The 24,602-nt window shown below is 43.7% G+C and overlaps 1 protein-coding gene across 3 annotated transcripts in view; it reads right to left on the bottom strand.

Moving 5' to 3' along the window:
• The window catches only part of CALN1 (calneuron 1), a 440,912-nt gene that overhangs the window by 232,706 nt on the left and 183,604 nt on the right, over positions 1–24,602 (bottom strand). The window lies entirely within an intron of this gene.

Below are 24,602 nucleotides of genomic sequence, written 5' to 3'. Positions count from 1 at the left end.
AGGAGGAGATAACTGGCCCTGAGCATCTAACACACAGTAGCCGGTAAACAATTGGTGGTCCCAGCTGGGAATTGTGTTAGCCGACGACACTTTCCCAACGAGGATGAGGATTAGGTTTCAGCGGTGAGGAGACAGCTACTAGCTTGGACTGTCAGGAGGAAAGGAGAATGAGATTCCCCTTTGCAGACTTATACTTCAGCTCCCTGCTGCCGCAGGAGCTGTGCAGAAAGCTTTCTCAACCTCCTAGGAGGACAGGAGTTAAGTACCCTGCTGTTTTTACTTCATTCCTCTAATTTACAGCTGTTTTATGGCTATAAACAACCTCAGATCAATAAGAGTGTCATAAGAGCCCCAGAGCCATCTTTAATCACATTCTCTGGGGCTGGCAGAGAATTTGACTCCGCCATCAAGAAGGCCATTTCACCCAGCAGGGAAACTCCCATCCTCTTACCCCAACCAGAGTTGCTCTGCTTTCCACCCAGAGTCCCTCCCTCCAGAGCCCCACCTCCGCCGCCGCCGCCTGTTCATCCTGGGTTGGCTGAGCATTTCCTAACACATCACACCCCTGCGAGGTAGGTCATGGGAATTCGATTGGAGATCACAGTCTGGAGATGAGAGGTACATCAATTGTCTCTGAGCTCCAGACAGCTTTGATTTTTCATCAATAAACCCAGTGTGATCCCAGCTACAGCAGCTGCCAGCACTCATCAGGCCATTCAACAAGCAGTGGCTGCCTATACCTAAGGAGCATGGGAGTTAGGACTGCAGAGAAATCTGCCGGACATCATGGTTCCCCTCCAGAGCCCCTCACTCCAGGTGGGAAGATAAGATCCAGGCAGAAACTTGCAGGAACTCTTCAAACTAATGCAAGACACTGGCCCTAACCATTTACAGTCATCCCTTGGTATCGGCAGGGCAGCCGGCCCTCGAATCCATGGGTTCAGCATCCATGAAGGGTCAACTGTAGTTACCACTTCTCTAAATATCTGACTATCCTCCCAGCAAACACATTGAACCCTTACGCGAGCAGGCTTTCCCTTTCCTATTTGTATTAATTTCCTGGGGCTGCTGTAATCAATCACACAAACGTGGTGGCTTAAACAACAGAAAGTTATTCTCTCACAGTCTGGAGGCCCAAAATCTCAAATCAGTATCACTGGGCCAAAATCAAGGTGGGGACAGACCCATACTCCTCCAGAGGATCCAAGGAAGATTCTTTTCCTGCCTCTTCCTACAAGCTTACTTCCTTGGCTTGTGGCCGCATCACTCCAATAGCTGCTCTGTGATCACATCACCTTCTCGTCTTCTGTCTGTGATCTCCCTCTGTCTCCCACTTACAAGGACATTTGTGATTGCATTTAGGGACCACCGTATAATCCAGGATAATCTCCCCATCCCAAGATCCTTAATTTAAAGACATCTGCAAAGACCCTTTTTTCCAAGGTGACATTTACAAGTTCCAGGGATGGGAATCTGATACCTTTGGGGGTTGTGTTTCAGCCCTCTACACTCTACCATCCAGGGCTTCCACCTGAAATACCTTGCCACCCTCTTTACCTGCCCAAATCATATCGGTCCTCCAAGACCAAGACGAGGGCAGCATATTTCACAAAAACACCTTTGCTCACCACAGCCAAGTTATCTCCCTCACTGCCGACTGTTCAGCAGGTCATTTACTCCTCCCACGCGACACCTCGCACGTGCCGTCTAGAAATACGATGAAATCATGGTGCAGAAATCACGGCTTCTCGGAGCTGCAAGCTCCTCATACATTTCATTCACAGCGGTATGTTCCCACCTACGCTCTGAAGGAGGCGCTTGACGGACAGCTGTTCAATGGACGATGGGTCTGAACAAATAAGCATCAGATATTAGCAGCAGATTCACTATCGGTACTAATTCAGCACTCTGAATGCGCTACGTGAATAAATGTGTGCTCCGGCAGAGGGAAGACCAGCCTGGGAGTCAAGACCTTGGGCTCCCAGCCAGGCATGTTAGCTAATTAGGTTTGCGGCCAAATCCTGAGGCCTCGGTTTGTTCATGTGTAAATGAGCTGGGTTGGCCAAGAGAATCCTTAAGGTCCTTTGAGCCCCTTTCTAAGGATCCGTGGACATCGTTAAAGTGTTTAAGAGAACAGGAAGCCTGTGTTCTCTTTCACACCCTATTGATCTGCTGTTCAAACACCCCTCTTTTTTCCATTGATGATATAGAAAACATTTTAGCCCTTTCCAAATTCTGAATTAAGGGGTTTGTCTGCATTTTGAGAATTTTCTCATCAATGCAACATGCCCAAGATACCTAAAGCAGCCATATGTTTTCCTACCAGGTGCCAGGTGGCCCTAAAAGAGCTTAGAGCCACGGCTCAGCTTGAGGTCACGTCACACAGTGCTCAAGGACACTGGGGCAGAGACCACGCCTCACTCAGCCCAAGTCTCGACGCCAAGGGCAGGAGGATACAGAGGGAGATCTCCTGAGACGGGAATCAGCCTACAAGGAAGTCCATCTAGCTCTGCCCTGAGACCAGGGCAGGCCTCTCCCTCAGCCTCAGTGTCCCCATCTGAAAACCAGGTTGGGTTGGATCTCCTTCCAGCCTTTATGATAGGGTTTTTTACATCAGGGCTGACACAAACCGTGCAACAGTAGAAAATGTCAGATGATGACAAGGGCCCTGCCTGGGGTCCCAGAAGAGGCTGGGGTGGTCAGCTGCAGGCTGAGCCCTGCCCCTTGTTCTCTGGACCACTTCTCTCCCGAGGCACCATCTCCTCTTCCCATTCCTCTGACTCAATCCTGAACTCTCTGGGCTGATGCTATCACTCCGAAGGATGGTCCCCTTCTGTTGACAGGGCCTGGCCTCACTCCTGTGGTCCCCTGCATGCCCTAGATCTTACCGGTGAAAGAGCCTGTATCCTTACACTGGCCACTCCAGAGAGGCCTGGTTGGGGATGTTTGAGAACTTGACCTGGAAATGAGGGCCTTGGTGGGTATGCCTCCCGAACCCCACCTTGCTGCCTGGGTTATGCCTAGGGTTGCCTCACCCCTGGGCTACTGGATTTGGTAAATCAGACCTCAGACAGGGGTCTCCCCAGAACTGCCCTGCTTGAAGGAACACGCTCCCTCGAGGCCTCAAACCCCCATGGTTTACCTGTCTGCAGCCTCCAGGCGGGCCCTGCTCTAGCCCAGGACAGGATGTGGCAGGTACATCTCAGCTCTGAGTTCTGTTTTCTATGGCCCCCAAGTAAGTGGGACAAAGCCGCTCTTCTCTGTTTGCAAAGAATATCTGCTCCCAGGGGAGCTTCCCTGGCAGTCCAGTGGTTAAGACTCTGCACTTCCAGTGCAGGGAGCGTGGGTTCGATCCCTGCTCGGGGAACTAAGATCCCATATGCCGTGCAGCACGGCCAGAAAAAAAAGCTGGAGCTCTGGAAAAAAAATCAGTAAAATTGATAACGCTTAAAAAAAAACAACTAGCATTAAATTATTAAAAAAAAAGAATATCTGCTCCTGTGTGTGTGTGGTGTGTGTGGGTGTGTGTGGTGTGTGTGGGTCTGTGTGTCTGTATCTGCAGAGGCAGACAGAGCTCACTAACTTCGTTTTCTTTCAAAGTAGCAGAGAGGAGGGGAACAAAAGTACAAAACTAGAAATCCATAATAGGAGCCTCTAGAGATTTCATCTTTCCACCCTGGAAAGATACCTTGAAAGCTCAGGAAACAAGACGCTTATTAGAAGGAAATGGGTCTTGCAGTCTGAGACACGTGATGTGTGCCTCATTTTATTTTTAATAGCAGAACAGGGTGTGAGGAATATGCCCATAAAACAGCGGAGACATGGGAGCAGGCCGGATCCCTCTGCCTCTGGCTACAGGCAGCCTGGGCACAGCACGAAGGGGCTCTGGCCACTTTCCACATCCTCGGGAACTGGAGACCACTGATCAAGTTTCTGGGAACAACTCAGTCATGTGGTGTGCTTTCCACTGGAATGTATCCCCTCTTTAGGCGAAAGTCCCTTGTGCTTCGGAGTTATATAAGCACGCTGTGCTTTTGGTCTTTGATTCAATCTCAGCCTCACGAAGCATGTGCACACCAGGCACCAGCACGGCCAGTTCTGCCCTCTCCAAGATGACTTCGTGGACCACAGAGGGGCATCCATGATGCTCATGGAGCCTGTCCAACTGTCATTGTGCAGAATATGAAAGGAAACACGGTAAGACACATCTTCTGAAAAAAAGGAATCCACTCTCTGCCTGTGGAATCTCCCAGAAGCAAAGTCTACATTCCCACAGGGACCTGGGCCTCTCCTCCCTGGAGTAAGGTTGATGTTCTGGAGCAAAGCAAGGCCTGGGATAGAAACGATCCTGTTTTAGAGAACAAGAGATTTACTGCTCATTATGCCAGCAAGTCTATTTTCTTAAAAATACCTGCAGCCACCACTGGTACCCCCTGCGTCTGGACCCAGTGCCCTCTGAGAACCATGCTTTGGTTCTGTGATGCTCCCTATGGTCATAGCCAATTCAGGCAGGAGCAGTGGCCAGAGGCGCGGCCATCATACAGAACAGACTCACAATCAGGCCGCCCCAACAGAGTGTGTATCAGATGAAATCCAGACACCAGGCAGAGTCAATATTCATTGGCTAATGTTCTAGCTCTGAAGAATCAGCTGAAATTCATTGTGCTAACTGGCAAACTCAAATTAGTAACGAAGAACAATTTTTCCTATCTCAGTCCCCGCTAGCTGTGAAATCTGTTTATTCTCCACAAAAAGGTATGTTTGGGAAGCAGGTGGGATTTTAACCACAAAACGTGAGGGCTTTATGAATGAACAAGATGCCTTCTGTTGATAAATGCCATTGAGAAACTGCAGAACTGGAGAGAGATGCAGCTCAGCAAGGCTAGGCCAGGCAATTATTAAACACCAACACAAACGCACCAGAAAATATAAGAGACAAGTCTGGAGGTCTTTATTCGGGAGAAATAATAGGATGGGAGCTGAGCTAATGACAAAAGATTTAGAAAAGTTTCCCCCTTCTCTATGAAAGACAACAAATGACTATGTAGAGCTGATTAATACAGCCATTCACTCACTGAAGAGTTGCTGCTTATTTATTATACGCCAGGTGCGATGCTAAGATAGACAGGTAGCCAAAAAAACTTTCCAGGCTCCAAGAAGTTTACATTCCAGTTGGAGAGACAGAGGGGTGACCAGATATTCATAACAGAGAACGACAAGCACAATAGTACAAGTCTACACAAATCTCATGGAAGTCCTTCCTTGGGACAAAGAGACAGTTCTGTGAAAGGGTTACACTTGGATCTTTTGAATCTTAAGGCCTCGGAGAGAAGGGAAAGGAGGCTGAGTGGAGAAAGTGCACCAAGATGGGCGTGTTGAACGCATTGGCTGTGTGGTGGGTGTAGAAACATCGAGAGATGAGCGTGGAGAAGTGTGCTAGGGCAAGATTGAAAGAGCCTTCGAAGCCACCTGAGCTTTACCCTGCAGGCCAGGTGTTGGCAAACGATGGTCTGTGGCCAAATCTGGCCCACCACCTTGTGTGTCGATAAAGTTTTATTGGAACACAGCCACGCCCGTTCGTTGACAAATGGTTGTCCATTTTCAGCTGCTCTTGGACCACACAATAAGAACTGAGTCACTGTGACGCAGACAGTTTGGCTCACCAAGCCTAAAATAGTTATACTTTGGCTTTTTAAAGTTTGTGAACCCCTGCTGTAGGCCACAGGGAGCCCTGAATGGTTTTAAATTTTTAAAAAAGAGAGAGAGAGAAAGGATCAGATTGGTTTGTAAACTGAGGGCTCTGGCATCAGGGTGGTGAAGACCAGAGTGACAAGGGATGAGAAGCAGAGCCCTCACCTGTAGACGAAGGGGAGATGAGGAGACCAGAGCTACCTCCGGAGCTGCTGGGAGGGGGACCAAGAGACTTCTGAGCGGTCCAGGGCTCAGGTGTCCCAGGTTTAGGGGAGGGACGATTTGAGGATGATGCTGAGGTTTCTAGCTTGCCTGATGGGGTGAGCAGTGATGATATTAACTGAGAGCGAATTCAGGAAGAAGCACAGGATTTCAGGGAGGGAGGGAGGGGACGTGGTATTTTGGCCACGCGGAGTCCAGGGCTCTGAGAGATACCCAAGCAGTCAGGCCTGGTGAATACATGGAAATACACGACTAGCCTTTGAAGACAGTGATACTGAAAATACGATGAGGATGGAAAATGGGAATAGAATGACCATAACTGCATACAAAATGCTGGTTCAATCCCAGTGTGGGTTTTAGTGTGAATGAGTTCCAATTTAATTATAATCTATCGGTCTGCAAATACAACTAATTGGTTTCAGTAATTAGGGAACACAGAGGTGAGAGCTCAGACAGCAAGGGGGTGGGGCCCTGAAGGAGGAGGGAAATCTGCTGGGAGGAGGCAGGGATGCAGCGGGAACTCAGAAGTGTCCCGCATTTAATAGAGCTGTGGCCACACAGATGGGGGCGGGGTTGGGGTTACGATGCTGCTTTGTATCATACACTTTCTAACCTGGCTTTTTTTTCTTGGTACATTTTCAAAAGGGTTAAAGGATCCTCACTCCTAGGTTATTTGCTATTTGAGATGTGATTGCATCCGTTTCAATAAATGCTCACTAATTGACTGTCCCTCCCCGAGAGCATAACAGTAGCCGTGATCTACGGTTAGAATCCAGGGTTGAGCAGGGCTCCTGCAGGTTCCCTGGCCCCAGGCTCACCATGAGTCCCTGTTAACCCTGGGGGCAGGCAAGAGGCAGTGTTGAAAAAACAATTCAAAGGCCCTGTGCTCAAGGCTGGTGGGACAGTGGTTCAAGGTTCATGCTGCGGATCTCTGGTGTCACCACGCTCCTGGCCTTTTTCCTTACCTATTGCCTCAAATGACACCTTGAATTCAAAAGTAACGCCAACTCCTTCCCTAGCTAGCATTCAGAAAGAAAAGCATGTCAGTAACTTATTAGGTAGAGAAATTACACGGACGAAGTAGCCCAGGTCATGAAAAATAATCATTCTCTCCTAACGTAGGGTGGCACCAGGCGGTCAGAAAGCCAGGGGCATTTCTAAGGGTTTAGGAGCTAAAACAGAGTTTATCTGTCCCCAAAGTTTACACCTCCACAGATGAAGCTGAATTGATTTTAGCATGCCAGGTCCGTTAAAGCTAATGGAAAATTCCCCAACAGCAAAAGAACAAAGCAAATGAGAACTGAAACTCACAATGAAAGCCCATCTGGGCCACGGGCACCCAGTGATGGACTGAACGCTCCATAGGGCTGAAAGGAGAACCATTAAAATGATTTGAATATGGATGAGAGTCAGCATCGCTGGAGGGTCTCTCTACTGAAAAACAGGGCGATGAGCAAAGAGAAAGGAAGAGGACATCTATCAAGACTGCAGTTTTCTTTGTCTTGAGAGGTTCTGGACTTGACCTCTGGGATGGGGACAACCCCCTCAAAAGACCAGAGCTAGACCTACAGGGGAATGCTACGTTTTTCAGTTTATACATTAATTGATGCTTCTTATGAAAAATGCCCCCAAAATGTATAAAGAAAAAAATGATCTATAATTCACTGGTCAGCAATAACCATTGTTAACATATTAGGGCATTTTATTCCAAACTTTTTTTAAGTACAGGTATTCCTAAACTGGGCTCATGCTCTCTCTATAGCTTTATATCATTTTTTTTTCATTTAACACACTGTCATTTCAATCTTCCATATTGTTAGCTAGTCTTTAAAACATCATTTTTGATGGCTACATAGTATCCCATTAAATCACGATAGCCAAATTGATGCCACCAAACTCCTAGTGTGGGACACTTAGATCAGTTCTGATTTTCAATAATACCACAATGGAAATCTTTGTACATAAATTTTCATGTCTTTTGATGATCATCTCCTTAAGATGATATCTTAGGAACACAAGTATTGGGTCGAAGGGCAGGAGTTTTTTTACGGTGCTTAATATATATTGCCAAGTTGTCCTCTATGACCCGTTTCTACTCACATCACTTCTGAGACCAAATGTGTGGGGTTTTTTTGCCACACCAACTAATTCTCCAGCTCTCTGGATGCCAATAAGCTGGTGTCCAATGATTTAACCCAGTTCTGACACTAACTACTCAGAGTCAGTGCAGACCCCAAAGGGGAAGTCCCACAAAACTGTCCTCACTTCAGACGCCAGCCACCAGTCTAGGCCACGGGGACTTGTGACCAACCAGCTATGAAGTCAAGGGTTCCCACAACTCCTCTTCAGATTCGATAATTTGCTAGAATAGCTCACAGAATTCAGGAAAGCTCTTTACTTACATTGACTGGTTTATTATAAAGGGTAGAACTCAGGAACAGCCAAATGGAGGAGATGCATAGGGCCAGGTATGGGGGGGGTGGTTATGGTTTGCACAGAGCTTCCATACTCTTTCTGGGCACCACCCTCCCAGCACCTCCATGTATTCACCAATCTGGAAGCTCTCCAAACCCCATCATTTAGGGTTTTTAATGGAGGTTCCATTATGTAAGCCTGGTTGTTTGAATCATTGGCTATTGACAACAGAACTCAATCTCCAGCCCCTCTCCTCTCCCTGGAAGTCACTGGATGGGGCTAAAAGTTCCAACCTTCTAATCATGCTTTGGTCTCTCTGGCCACCAGCCCCCATCCTAAAGCTATCTAAGGACCCCAGCCACCAGTCATCTCATTAGCATACAAAAGATACTCTCATCACTCCAGAGGTTCCTAGGGTTTCAGAAGTTTGGGGCCAGGAACCAGGGAAGAAGACCAACCATATATATTTCTTATACAATATCACACTCTCCAAAAAGGCAGTATCAGTTCTCAGTGTCCTCCATTTTGCATCATTTTTATGCACAGAAACCCAATCTCCTCTGAGATGTACCTTTCATCTAGCTATGCTGAAGTTCAAGATCCAGATGATTATAAAGGGAGGCTTCAAGGAAAAGGAAACAATTCAGACATTGCCTGAAAAAGACCTGCAGGGTAATCGCAGGACCCTGAGTAGACCTCACTCTCAGCATGGGACCAGGCCCAAAGGAGGTGCCCAGGAAACACCCACACTCATGGCTGAGATGAGGAAACTGAGGCTCAGAGAGGGGAAAGGGGCTCCCCTAACATGGGAGGAGGAGGGATGAGAGGGGAGAGACCCACCCTCCTGAGTCTAGACCAGGACTGCTTCCAGGGCAGGATGCTGGGTAGTTCCTCCTAAGAGGAGATGGACCATCTCCCACAGTCCAGCTGACTAGCCAGCATCCTGGGGACAAACCTGGTGCTTCTCTCCAGAAGGAGTCATTTCTCACATGGCAACGAGCGCCTTCTCAGGGAAATAGCCCAAGGCAGAAAATAGGCATCGCACCATTTGGCACATAAGGCAATACTGCATGGATCTGCAAGCAGCAAACTGAGTGGAATGTATCTGTGAGCATGGTAATAATCAATACAATTAATTTTTCATTAAGTCACACTGCTCCTAAGCTGAATATCCTGAGATCAGAGAAAAATCAGGTTCTGAGAAAACAAGGTCATTTTGTGAATTTAGCACTGATATGGAGGCCAGAAGAGCAAGATCCAAGTTCCAGAAATAAACCAGAAGCAAACTGAATGGAGAGGAGAGGGCCTCTCAGGCATGGCTCACACCCCCTCCCCTCCCTGGGGTCTTAGGAATCCTCAAAGCTAAGTTTATCTTTGCATTGTTCAATTTAACTCAACCTTACAAATATTTCTTAGGCACTGACTGTGTGTCAGACACCCTTCTAGGTGCCAGGTCCTAGGAAACCAAGGTATAAAGCAAACAGGACATGGGTTGGGAAGAGGTGGGGCCCACACTGAGCCCCCAGTGGGAAGGGACTGTGGAGGACAGCTTGGTGGCTGGGACTCAAGATTTTTTTTCTGGATCTCGCAGAGTATTATTCTAGAAACCAAGTCTTTTCCCTGACCTCTGGAATTTCTCCTGGGCTGAAAAAAAAAAAAAAGAACTTTCTAACAGAAAACTAACAACTAAATCCAAGCAAACATGAGGGGCTCTTTTTGGTTTTGCTTTTTAATGAGGCAAAAATTATTTTTAAAGGCAACACAGCTTTGGGTTTTTCGTTTGTTTAAATTTTATTGAAGTAGAGTTGATTTACAATGTTGTGTTAGTTTCAGGTGTACAGCAAAGTGATTCTGTTATACATATATTTACATATATTCATTCTTTTTCAGATTCTTTTCTCATACAGGTTATCACAGAATACTGAGTAGAGTTCCCTGTGCTATACAGTAGGTCCTTGTTGGTTATCTATCTTATATATAGTAGTGTGTATGTGTTCATTCCAAGATCCTGATTTATCTCTCCCTCCCACATTTCCCCTTTGGTAACCATAAGTTTGTTTTCAATATCTGCAAGTCTGTTTCTGTTTTGTAAATAAGTTCATTTGCATCATTTTTTAAATTAGATTCCACATATGAGTGATATCATATGATATTTGTCTTTCTCTGTCTCACTTACTTCACTTAGTATGATAATATCTAGGTCCATCCATGTTGCAATACAGCTTTGTTTTGATTCTGTCAATCCAGGCTTAGTGAGAAGATGCAGGGCAGCCAGTGCACAGCACTCAAGAGGAGCCAGGAAGGAGGCCTGGAGTTGGTGGTGAGGTGGACTCAGGCCCTATTATGTGACCCAGATGCTTCTGTTCGCCACTAGGTAAGGGCAACCTCTAGAAAGCCCAGCACCCAGCCCACCGTTTAATGACACATGGAAGAGGGCTAGACAAAGACAGCAAAAGAGCATGTCATGGGGCCCTTCAGAGCAAACTACCCATGGAAATATCACACTTCGTTATTAAAATTGATGCTTCATAGCCACTCCCTAGCCAGGGAAAGCCAGGATAGCACACAGCCTTTTAAATTCCAATCCACAGTAAGAAACGCACAGTACATCACGACAGATGCACAATATAGTTATAATGTATATGGGAGAGGTGTATGAGTATATTAGGTTGAACCATATAAAATTGCTTTGGTATAGATAAAAAAAATGGTCAAATAGTAGCAATTTCTTCTGGCTCCAACTACTATGTAAGAGCTAAACGTACTGTGTGCTTAACTACACCAGGCCCTGCTCTGAGTGTTCTCTGTATGTTAGCTCATTTATTCCTGGCAACAACCCATGGAAGGTTGCCCTTCACCTGAGGCCACGTGGTTCTAAGTGTCAGGGCAGTGATTTGAATCCAGGCCTGCTGGCCAGAGTGTGCACTCCTCAACTTCACACTCTACCTCTTCAAACACGTACTTCCTGAAAAGGACACACCCTTCCCACCTGGGACACACTCTATCTTCTAGCCTATTTCTTTCTCCTTATTTTTTTTTTTTTCCTGCACACTCCAATCAGCGAATTTGATCTCCCTACTCATGCATGGTTCAGGCCCCACTCTTGGAGAAGCTCTGACCTCACCCATGTCTCGGCTTCCCCAGTGCAGCCTCTATCTCACTATTACTCTCTGGTACACCCCCTTCTTGTTACAACTTCAGACTCTCCCTAGCAGCCTCCCAAGCTCGTCCTAGAATGCCCCAGGCATCTCTCTGTTTCTCCTGAATCAATGCCCTCCTCCATCATGGCGGCTGTCATGGGACCATCTCATTTCCTACTTCCGCACTGAGCAGTTAGCTCTCATTCACTGCCACAAAGCAGCACATGCTACCCAGCTTTGTACCACTGTCTACTTAACAACCATCTTTCTTGGGTCCCAGAGGGATGTTACATTCTGGAAGGCTAGAGAAAAGTCTTTGTTTTTGGAACCCCCGTAGGCCTACCAATCTTAAGACGTAAGACCTGCCGAGTGACAGATTTAGTCCTTGCAGGTCTAAGACCTCCCAGCTGTACCTCGCCTGCCCCTGCCCTCTGCCCCCTGCCCTCTGCCCCCTGCCCCGTCTGTAACAACCTCAGCCACAGGATGTAAGCAGCTTTTGGCAGGAAAGAGCTCTTTGCAGGAGGCCCCTTTGTCTTATCACTAACCTTAAATCAGTCACCCCCTCATCTCCGGGTCCTAGCACACCTTCCAAATCTTTTCATCACACAATACCTTGCCTAACTTGTTGGTTCTTTCCGTAGATCAAAGAAGTAGAAATGAAGAATAAGTAATTAACAGATGACCAGATCTCTTCCCCAGCTTCCCCTTCAGTAATCTCGTGAACAAACTGTGTGAACAAGAAAGCATCCAAAGAAAAATCACAGGAAGTGGACAAGCCCGTACACCATGGGGGATGGCAATGACTCTGACCACCAATCTCAATGATTAACTGAAATTATTTCCTTTTTTCCCTTTAAAAGCTTTCATGGCTGAGCAGACTCTAGAGAGATGGTTTTTGGGAGACACTGAGTCCACCATCTCCCCAGATTGCCAGCATTCTGATTAAAAGCAACTTTCGTTTCTACCAACATTAATCTCTCTGACGAGCATTGATTTTTTGAGCGTCAAGCAGCCGGACCTGAGTTCAGTATCAAGATTCGGGAGGGGGCAGAAGCAGGCAGATTCAGTCAGCCACAGGGATTTACCAGTTTTACAGACCAAGCCTAATAGAACAAGAGGGCAGTGACGGTCACATGTGTATAGCTTGACTTGTCTGCTCCTAATTCATCCACGTTGTAGGTCTCTTAGACCAAAGCATCTCCAGCACCTAAAACAGGGCCCAAAAGACACGCTCAGTCCATGAAATGAAAATTCTCCTAAAGTCATCTTCCAAACAATTCATGGCACTGAGACTCAGGGCAAAATGACAAATGGTGGGAGTTGCAGGAATTGGCTGGAATCCAGAAAAGAATTCCCCTTCTGTTGTGGACTTTTTCCATTTTAACTCTTATCAAACCTGTCCTTCTTTTACTCACAGGCAAGGGCGCACGTAAACATGGCCCAAGTCTTGTTTCTCATAGCCTGGCAAATACAGCTGCCCTGGACTTGTTGCCTAGAGAAAGCTAGGTAGTCAGATGGAATTCAAGACAATGTGAGCCCAAGCCCTGCACTGAACTGTGCAGAGGAAAAGACACAGGTTTGGACTGATTCACAGCCACTCGGGGGAAGCCCACGGAGCGACCCCCTCCTTCAGCTCACCAAATTCCTGCACACCTCCTTGCTGCATTGCTTCCTACTCCACTGTGCCTTCCTGATCATTGATAAAGGGCCTGGATATGAAGAAATTGTTCTCCACAGCAGCTGACATAAATATCCCATTATCAATAGAAAGCAATTTATTTGCTTAAAATTGCCAACTCTCTCATTTTGTTTAACGTGCTGGTTCTCTATCAAATTAAGTCTGGACCTCTGAAAAGACTATTTGCAAACCTGGCACTGGCTCCAGTTTGAGAAATAAAACTGAAATCAGCTGAGGCAGACTGATCCCGCGCCAACCCTCCAATATTACAAGGGCAGCTCAGGAAAGGGGGGAAATTGCTTTAGGAATTCTACCCAGACACTTAATCCTAAGGGAGTCACAAGAGAATAAGCCAACTATTCCAGAACACACAGGTGCACACACATGCACACACAAATCATTCCAGATTTCTCTTAAAGAAGAGGTGACCTGTCTGGGAGTCAAGGAGAAGCGCCACGTCTGGTCATGTGGATTTTCCGATCATGGAGGCCAACAGTGTGATAAAGGCAACATTTCAATCCACGGAGAAAAAGAAAGATGGCTTCATACAGAGGGCTGTAATAATCAGCTGAGAACTTGGAAAATATTAAGTTACAACTCTACATCACACCATCTACCCAAATCTACTTCTGAGAAATTAAAATGTAGAGGGAACTAAAACAATAATAATTAGACAACAAAAGAAGTTCTTTCTAAAGAACTGAAGGCTGGGAATTCCCTGGCAGTCCAGTGGTTAGGACTTGGCGCTTTCACTGCCGGGCGCCTGGATTCAATCCCTGGTCAGGGAACTACGATCTTGCAAGCCGCTCAGTGCAGCCAAAAAAACCAAAAAAACGAAAAAAAAAATAAAGAACCGAAGGCAGATTGATACATAAAAAAGCCAATAACACAAAGAAACAACCTAGAAAGTAAGCCAAGATGAATTGACATATGGCGAACAAAGGGATCATCATTGGTATGTAAAAGGTTTTACTGGAATGCCCCAACAGAACAATGGAAAAAAACACAAACAGACTTGCCCTAAAAGGAAAAATACGGAGTCAAGTCAAAAATCAAATAAAATAGAATTCCACCTCACTATTAATTTTTTCACTTGTGGTACTTTTTACTATTAATTTTCCAGCACAAATGAGTAGAACCATAATACACCATGTTTTATCTATCAGATTCATATCCAAATTCGTATAGATAAGGATTTGTTGGTGTCCACCACGTGCCAGGTACGTTCTAGAAGCTAGGACGTGATAGGGACCACAACAGAGATCCCAGATCCTATGTACTTGGATTCTAAGGGGTGGGGAAACAGACAGTAAACAATAGGCCTTTCGTAAAGTAACTAACACCACGTGTAGGAAAGTGATAACAGAGTAGGGGGGGACAGCACTGAGGAATTGGCGGGGGTCGGGGGGTGTGAGGAGCAGTTTCCAGAGTAAACACAGAGGGAGGGCAATTGAGCTGCAGCAAGAAGACATTTGAGCAAAGACTTGAAAGGGCATAGCCATGGGCTGTCTGGGGAAGACTGTTCCAGACAGAGGGAACGGTCAGGGCTAAATCCCTAGGTGGTCATGTGCCTGGAGTGCTGGAGGGCTGCCAAGGGGGCCAAGTGACAGGGGTGGGGGGGAGGGGCGGGGGGGGAGGGGCAGGGGGTGGGGAGAAGGAGGGGGGAATAGTGGAGAGATGAGGGTGGGAAGGCCGATCACGTAAGGCCTCGTAGGCCACTGTCGGCACTTTGAATGAGGAGGGAGCCATGGCAGGTTGCTGAGCCAAGGAGTGACGTGGTCTCACTTGTGTGTTAAGAGGATGCCCCTGTCCAAAGAAGACATACAGGTGGCCAACAGGTACTTAAAAAAGGGGCTCAACGTCACTAATCATCAGGGACATGCAAATCACAACCACAGTGAGGTATTACCTCACACCTGTTAGAATGGCTCTTATCAAAAAGACAAGAGGGCTTCCCTGGTGGCGCAGTGGTTGAGAGTCTGCCTGCCAATGCAGGGGACACAGGTTCGAGCCCTGGTCTGGGAAGATCCCACATGCCACGGAGCAACTAGGCCCGTGAGCCACAATTACTGAGCCTGCGCGTCTGGAGCCTGTGCTCCGCAACAAGAGAGGCCGCGACAGTGAGAGGCCCGCGCACCGCAATGAAGAGTGGCCCCTGCTTGCCACAACTAGAGAAAGCCCTCGCACAGAAACGAAGACCCAACACAGCCATAAATAAATTAAAAAAAAAAAAAAAAAAAGACAAGAGATAAGTGCTGGCGAGAATGTGAAGAAAGGGAACCCTTGTGCACTGTTGGCGGGAATGTAAATTGGTGCGGCCACTATGGAACACAGTATGGAGGTTCCTCAAAAAACTTAAAAATTGAACTACCGTATGATATAGCAATCCCACTTCTGGGTATATATCCAAGAAAACAAAATCACTATCTTGAAAAGATATCTGCAACCCCATGTTCACTGCAGCATTAGTCACAATAGCCAAGATATGGAAACAACCTTCCATCCAACGATGGAAGAAAGGATAAAGAAAATGTGGCATATATATACAATAGACTATCATTCGGCCATATAAAAGGAATGGAGACAATTGCCAATTGCGATAACGTAGATGGACCTTGAGGGCATTACGCTAAGTGAAATAAGTCAGAGAAAGACAAATACTGTATGATCTCACTTAGATGTGGAATCTAAAAACAAACAAAGCAACCAACCTGAACTCATAGATACAGAGAACAAATTGTTGGTTGTCAGAGTCAGGTTGGGGTGGGGGGAATGGGTAAAGGTGGTCAAAAGGGACAAATTTCCAATTCTATAAAAATAACTCATGGGGGTGTAATGTACAGCATGGTGGGTACAGTTAATAACACTGAATTGCATATTTGAAAGTTGCTTAGAGAGTAGATCTTGAAAGTGCTCATCACAAGGAAGAAAATTTTGTAACTATGGTGACAGATGTTATCTATACTTATTGTGGTGATCATTTTGCAATATACACAAATATCAAATCATTATGTTGTGCATCTGAAACTAATATAATGTTATGTACCAATGATACCTCAATTTTAAGAAAAGAATGCCTCTGGCTGCTGGGCTGATAACAGATTGTGAGGATAACATGGGAGCAGAGTGAAGATGCTGCAGTGGTCCAGGGGAAGAGAGCAACCCAGGAGGGAGAAGTGGTTCTGGATGGATTTGAAGGTTAAGTCTCCAGCAGGATGTCCTGAGAGACGGGGTATGGGATGGGAAAGGAGGGGAACGGGAGGTTTCTGGCTGCAGCAACCGGAAGATCAGCAAGGCCTATTTGATGGTGTGCCCAGAATTAGCAAGACGAGATGGTAAAAGCAACTCCGCACCCTGCTGGTGGGAGTGTGAACTGGCTGCCTCTGCAGGGCAACCAAGCAGCAAGTACCAAAAGCCTTAAGAATATGGACCTTGTTTGGATCCTAAATAGAGCAAGTCTTAAATGGACATTTTTGAGATACATAATAGAGAAATCAGCTGATTTAAGTTAGCTATACCGATGGTATTTTGGAGGAAATGATATACTGTTTGGGCTTTGCTTTAAAATACTCCAGGAAAAGACACAGAGGGCAGGGGTGACAGAATAAATACAATTGGTAAAATGTTGAAAAATCACTGAAGCCCAGCGGTGGCTACTCCAGGGCTTACACTAGCCTCTCTGTCAGTAAGATTGACAATTTCTATAATCGAACTATTTTAAAGGTGTGTATACCTTTAGACCCAGCAATTCCATTTGTGGACATTTATTCTAAAAATGTTTTAGGATACTTATTTGTAAAGATTTATTTACAGAGTTACTTATCACAGCCTTATTTTTAATAATAAAAGTGGGAAACCACAAAAAATAGATGTAATCTATTTGTTTTATTTTAATTTTTTAAATTTTTATTGGAGTGTAGTTGATGTACAATTTTGTGTTAGTTTCAGATGTACAGCAAAGTGAATCAGTTATACATATACATATATCCACTTTTTTTTTTAAGATTCTTTCCCCATATAAGCCATTACAGAGTACTGAGTAGAGTTCCCTGTGTTATGCAGTAGGCCCTTATTAGTTATCTATATATAGTAGTGTGTATATGTCAATCCCAATCTTCCAATTTATCCCTCCTCCTGCTTACCCCCTGGTAAACATAAGTTTGTTTTCTACATCTGCAACTCTATTTCTGTTTTGTAGATAAGTTCATTTGTACCCATTTTTTAGATTCCACATAAGCGATATCATATGATATTTGTCTTTCTCTGTCTGACTTACTTCACTCAGTATGACAATCTCTAGGTCCATCCATGTTGCAGCAAATGGCATTATTTCATTCTTTTTTATGGCTGAGTAATATTCCATTGTACCACATCTTCTTTATCTGTTCCTCTGTTGATGGACATTTAGGTTGCTTCCATGTCATGGCTATTATGCATAGTGCTGCAATGAACATTAAATAGATTGCTTTATGCAATCTAATTAAATAAATGATAATAAGCAATTCAACTGAAAACAGTAGAAAGATCAGAAATTGGTCTGGATATGAACAGAAATTTAGTATATCACAAGAGTGACATTTCAAATAAAGGGAAAAGATGGATTTAATAAATAATTTTGGGACAAGCAAGTAGATATCTGGAAAAAATTAAAAATGACACTATACTCCACACTTTATACCAAAATATATTCCAAAAGAACCAAAGATTAAATATGTAAGATGGAGCCATAATTATAAGAGAAAAAAAATATGAGGAAATTTATTTTATAATCTGAATGGATAACGCTATACTTAGCAGGGAACAAACACCAAAAGCCATTAAATAAAAGACTGATAAATTCTAAGTAAAAATTTAAAACTTCCTCATGACAAAAATCACTGTAAACTAAGTCAAAAATCAGAAACAAAGTAAAAATATATGCAAGTTACATTACAAACGAGGAGCCAATTCCTTCATATTTAAAAAGCTCCTATATATCAATGAGGAAAAGGCCAGCAAACCAAAAGAAAAATGTTCAAAGAATATGGGCAGTTAGTAGTTCCCAGGAAAGGAATTACAAATGGCTCTTAAAAATATAAAACAATGTTCAACCCAACTCAGAATAAGAGAAATGCAAATTAAAATGTCATTTTTATATTTTCACCTGTGAGGCAAGTAAAGGTCAAGAAATGTGATAACACGCTGTGTGGATAAAGCTGTGAGGAAGCAGGCCCTCTGAAACTTTGGGGGTAGAAGTGTAAATTAGTATAATCTCTTTGAAGTGCAAAATGGCAATGTCTATTCTATTAAAAATGCACACTTTAACTCAACAAACCACTAGAAATGTATCCTACAGCTCTAATCACACACGTGTGGAGTGAAGCATGAACCAGGCTATCAGTTGCAGCAGTGATTATATAAATATATATATATATATATATATATATATATATATGTTTTAAAAGATCGGCTTTAACAACATTTAGGAATTATTGTTAATTGTGTTAGGTGTGATAATGGTATTGTTTTTTAAGTCATTTTAAAAATCTATACTAAAGTATTTACAGGTGAAATGATAAAATGTCTGGGATTTGCTTTAAAATAATACAAGGAAGAGGAGAGCTGGCAGATGGGGTACAGATAAAACAAGCTTGGTCCCAAGTTAAAGCTGGGTGATGGGCCCACAGGTGTTCATTACACTTGAATTTTCCATGATAAAACATCAAAATTTTAAAAGATCATAATCAACTCAAATGCCCATAAACAGAAAACGGATTCAATAAATCAGAGTACACCCAAGCAATGGAAGAGTATACAGCCGTAAAAAGAGGAAGAATGCTCTTTAGATCCTGATGTGGAATGACCTGCAAGATGTATTGTGAAATGAAAAAAGCAAGATGCAGAAAGGTGTGCATCAAATGCTACCATCTGTATAAAAAGAAGAAGGAAAAAGATGACACAAACTTGCTTGTAAATGTCCAGAATTTCTCTCTGGATGAACATACAGGATTCAGGGAACCGTGGTTCCCCTGGGGAAGGAAACTAGGTGGGGAGGAAGGACAGGATAGAGGGACACTTTCACTATATACACTTTTCTTCCTTTTGAAATGTGTACTACTAATGTATATATATTCAAATAAAAAATAAAATGTATGATTATTAAAATATGCACTAAATCATTCATAGTGGTTGTTGCTGAAGGTTATGGGTTAGCGTTATGGGTGATTATTATCCTTTTCCAAACATTCTACAAGGAACACGTATCTCTTAAGTAATTTGGGGGAGAGGCTGAGGTTATATTTGAAAAATCAAAACCAGCAAACGACTTAATCAAAGAGCTTGTCTCAACCATCAAACAGAAGGTGACCCACGGACTCCCTGATGCCTGATGCTGCCACTGCCCTCTTCCTTCTCCCGCCACCCCGTGCAGTGCTCTGAACATCCACAGGTCATCAGGGACCAGGCTGGGTGAGGACCTGATGTGGGGCGAGATCTGGCTCTGCCCTTAAAGCTCTCATGATAGGGCAGGCAGGGAGAGAGGCAGAAACGCAAACAGGAAATTACAGCGCAGTGTGATGAGTGCTATAATACCCACAACTTAAGAAAGCTGTGGGGGGGGGAGCGGGTGTCATGGGAAGAAACTGATTCTTCAGTGGGGAAAATGTATAAGATCTTTAAAGATGGATGGTAATTGGATTCAAGATTATATGGTGATGATTCAATCTAGTGTCAATGATGCAACGGCTGACCCCATTTATTAATTGGCCTCCCTTGGTGACTCAGCACTAAAACAGTTCCTAATCATCTACATTAGTCCTCCAGTGCAGAGCTGAGCTAACTCTACTCATCATTCCTCTTCATGCTTTTTCACTTGGACCGCGTATCAGAACAACAATCTTGCTCCATTCCCAGACTCCTGCTCTTCTAAGTGAACTCACTATCCTTAATCGCTGCTTCTTGAACAGCTCATACTTCCACTCCACTCAAGAAACCCAACATCTGGCCTCATTCTGGTCCTCGGCCTCACCCAACATTCTCCAACTCTGAAACCTTAAGCTCTAACTTTTCACTCTCATACCACGACCTCATAGTTTTCCAAAGGTCACTCCCATGAGGCTGCTCTTTTACCTTTCTGAGACCTTAATTCCTCAGCATTTCTCCAGACTGTCAGCCCGCCACTGTCTTCCTTTCCTGTTCAACCCAATTAGACAAGTTACCTAGAGCCCAATTCAATTCAACCACTCTCTTCCCAATACTCTTACCACCACCTCCTAATTTCCCGCTAGTCCTGTTCTGTGCAACCCAAGCAGCCTCCCCACCTCCATAGCCAGACACAATCCTTTCCCCATCGTCCTATTCAAGATTTTCATCATTCTCCTCAAGCTCCCAATCCCACTTCCTAAAGCCATCCTCAAACACTCAGTAAATAATGTGGTCCTCCAGTTGCTCTTCAGAAAAGAAAGGGGTCATCAATCCAGAATCGTTTTAATTTTTCTCCCCTTTTCCCCTGTAAACTTACCTACTACAAAATACATTATCATTCCCTCTCTTGTTTTAGACAAGAGGTATCCCATTCCATCTGTGTTGGCCTCATCTAATGGGACTCCTCAGAGTCTCTTGACCTTGTCCCTCTCCCAAACTTTTGGCCACTTGCTTTGCTGTAGCTGTTGCCACCATGGTGGCTCAAGTCAGAGTCCTTTAGGGCCATGTGACCCCAAGGCCTGAGGCCAAGGCCAGGGTCTCTCACTCCCCTACAGTTTCTACGTTTGGATAGAGCAATACATAGTGTATGCAATCCGGCCTCCAAGTGGTGGCCAAATGGGCTTGATGACACACTCCAGAAGCACAAGTGTATTCACTTCCTGAAAATTCAATTTTAACCAATTAGAAAGAAAAGAAAGGAGAGAGCTAGGAAATAAACTTCCTCTCTATTCCTCTCTCCAGTGGACTGTCCCCAAATAGTGTTTCTCTCCAGCTGATCTGGAGTCATCCTGCATAGCTGAGACCTCATGAAAAGATGGTCAACTTAGCAATGCACCCCTTGGTGTTTGCTTTCCATCCTTCTTTCTCTCACTACTCTTTTCCCTTTCTTGCTGCCCTGGGTTTGCACCTCCTCAAAGACATTAGCACTTAACCCTTGCCTCAGGCTCTGCCTTCCAGAGCTAACCTGCCATGCAGGAATTCTATTACTTCCTTCTTGTCCAGAGACTTTGAACTTTAGTTTTCCCCTCACTTCTATACAGAAAAGCCTAGGGAATGATATGAGCAAACCCTTATAATCCCACAACCAAACTGTATCAAATCTTAACACACTTTGCCATGCTGGTTTAAATTTTTTAGAAAAAGGAAACGAAATTAGACATCACAAATACAAGTGAAGCTCTCGTATCTCTCTCCTTGTTCCTATTTCTTTCATGGCCCAGATATAATCACTGCTTTGGTTTTGGTATTTATCATTCCCATTTGTGTTTTCTAAAAATCTTTATTTCTTATAAAATGTTTCAAACATGAGTCCAAAAAAGAGAATAATATAATAAACATGTGTTTACTTAACACAGCCTTATCAGGTCTTTACATTATACCATGTTTACTTCAGAGCTTTTTTAAAAAATAGCTTCATAGAAGTATAATTTACATACAATAGTTTGAAACCCCTCCCTATAGATCACCTCCTTATTTCATTCCTCTCTTTTCAACCCAATATGAACCATGATTTCAGCACTTATTGTCACCTTGGACTTTTTCATCTTTATTCTGAATATATATGCGTTTGTGTGTGTTCGTGTGTGTGTGTGTGTGCGTGCACGTTTCTATGTCTGTGGTGGGTATGCATACATAATATCATGGATACATACACTGATACACATGCTGATTCATATAACTCTAGTTTATTTTGACTATTGTATAGTATTCCATCTCCAGCTGATTGGCATATAAGTTGCTGAAATGTTTTTATATGCAAGGTATCCCCACAATGAGTATTCTTGCATCCTGTGTAGACAGTGCCTCTCTCTTAGCAAGTTACAGGCTGCAGGCCAGGAAATAATTATGCTCAAATATGCTGGACATGCTTCTGCTTTGTGTGCCAACTCTGTTTCTGATAACATTCTGTGTCCCTGCCTAATGAATGAAGGGCCTTAGCATGTGGGAGGGGTCTCTTCCATGTCGGCCACCAGGAACGCTGAAGCATTAAGTACATTTGATGGACACTGTGCAGTTACTAAAAATAATGTTGTAGATTCTTAGTGACATAGAAAATGTTCATAATTTATTGTCAAGTGTAAAAATTTCTAAACTTTATGTGTTATGTGATCATCATATTGAACGGTGAGATTATACCAAAAAGATCCAGGAATCAGCCTGAAGGGGCTATTAGTAACATCAGAATAAACACTGACAGAAAGAGATGATGATCTATTAAATAAAACAGGAATTGATGAGTTAATTCTGATATAAATGAATGAATGAATGAATAAATGTGGATAAGAAAAGGCTCTTGCTTATAGCATAATGCCAATGTCTAGAAGCAATGATGGACTTAGAAAAATCATCATTTGGTAACCACCACAATAATAATTGATTCAGGCAAGAATCACTAATGGATACTAAAACCAGTGGGTGAAAGTTCAATGAGGATCATATATATAGTTTCAAAGTATTTCCCCCACAATACTTATTCATTATGAAGGGGGAAAGAGTCACTTCACAGTGAGAAGCCTGGCAGACTCTATCTTAATTCAGTGATCAAAGTTAATATCACCAGTAATGGGACAAATCATCATTATGTGTCACCTGATCAGTTGCCATGAGAAGGACACATCATCATCACCTCTGTGATATTTCTGCCAGAGCTGCACAACTTAAATCTAACCACAAGGAAACATAAGACAAACCCAACATGAAGGGCATGTTACAAAGTAACAGGCCTATAACCTTCAAAGATGTCCAGGTGGTGGAAGTAAAATAACAAAACAAGACACAAAGCCTGAGGGACCTTTCAAGATTGGAGAAAACTGAAAAGACATCACAGAAAAATGCTAAATATGATCCTGGATTGCATGATTTAGCTTTAAACAGCAGTACTGGGATAAGTGGGAAAATCTGAATGGAGACTATCAATTAGGTGATGGTATTATACTATGTTTCCTGATTCTGATGATTATATCGTGGTTATGCAGGAAAGTGTGGAAAATATGCACAGAGAATTCAAGACTCATTGGGACATCATATCTGCTGCCTACTCTAAAAATTGTACAGATTTGGGAGGGAGAGAGAATGATAAAGTAAATGTATTCAAATGTCATCAATCAGGGAACCTGCGTAAAGGACAAACAGGAGTTCACGGTACTATTCTTGAAATTTTCCTCTCGATTTGAAATTATATAAAATAAAACAGTAAAAAAAAAAGACTATGTGATGTCAATTGTATTACATCCATATGACAGAATTTACACACAATCAAAAAGCACATTTACTAAGCAACATAAGAAAGCCTATTTTCTTTAAAAAAATTCGGATAAAAACTTATATAATCAATATGATTTTAACTGTAAAAACATGCCTAGGGATAAAAAGACAGGAAGGAAATACAACCGAATGTAAAGGTGAATGATTGTGGAATGGCGATATTCCAGATGCTTGCAGGCAGTTGGGAGTGGTCGTTATACTTTCCTTTATTTACAAATGTGTCCACGTGTCTAATTTTTATGAGAACAAAATGAAATTAAAAACAAAACCAAAAGCCATGAATGAACTGAGGGCTTGAGTACAAACACTCTCTCCCTTCTGGGGTCCGTTTTTCTGGGACTATCTGAAATCTCAAAGGGGAAACCACAAAACTCAACGCATCTGTTCTTATACCTGATTCCTCCGGAAACTCTTTTTTTTTCTCAACTTGTATTCATCAGTTCAGCCGTAGAAGCCAGCCAGCCACAGACACTGCCCTTCGATGGGCTTGCGAGGTGCGTATTTTAGCACAGGCTGACAACTGAGTTAGCTAATCTTCAAAGAGGGTGCCTGCCATCCCATTCAACAACATAAAAAGCAATTTGTTTGGGGGGAGAAAAGCCATTTCAACATTAAAACTGGTTCACGACAATATGTCTGATAAAAAAGACAGCACGTAAGGGAACTGTTGGCAGCCCCATCTCCCCGCCTGCATCCTCCCCCTTTTACTCATCACCTTTTCTCTCAGCTGTGTCACCTGGAATGGAAGATGAAAGTCTCATGATGGAGAAACAAGTTGGGACATTTTTTTAACTCTAGAGCAGTGAACCAGGACTGTTCACACATTCTATTTAAAAAAAAAACAAAACAAAACTACAAAACATTTCATTATTCTGCTCTTTCCCCCGAAAACATTCTAAAGGTTTCAATGTCATTATCCACAATTCAAAATACCCCCTCAACCCCTTGCCTGCTTGGTGACTGTACCTCCACCATGAAGAATAGGGCTAAAGCAGCACGTCACACCAGGT

The sequence above is a fragment of the Eubalaena glacialis genome, chromosome 13 (genome assembly GCF_028564815.1).
Source record: "Eubalaena glacialis isolate mEubGla1 chromosome 13, mEubGla1.1.hap2.+ XY, whole genome shotgun sequence".
In the NCBI taxonomy this organism is placed as follows: domain Eukaryota; kingdom Metazoa; phylum Chordata; class Mammalia; order Artiodactyla; family Balaenidae; genus Eubalaena; species Eubalaena glacialis.
The sequence above is the reverse complement of the archived record's forward strand: the minus strand, read 5'-3'. Positions and strand labels throughout refer to the sequence as shown.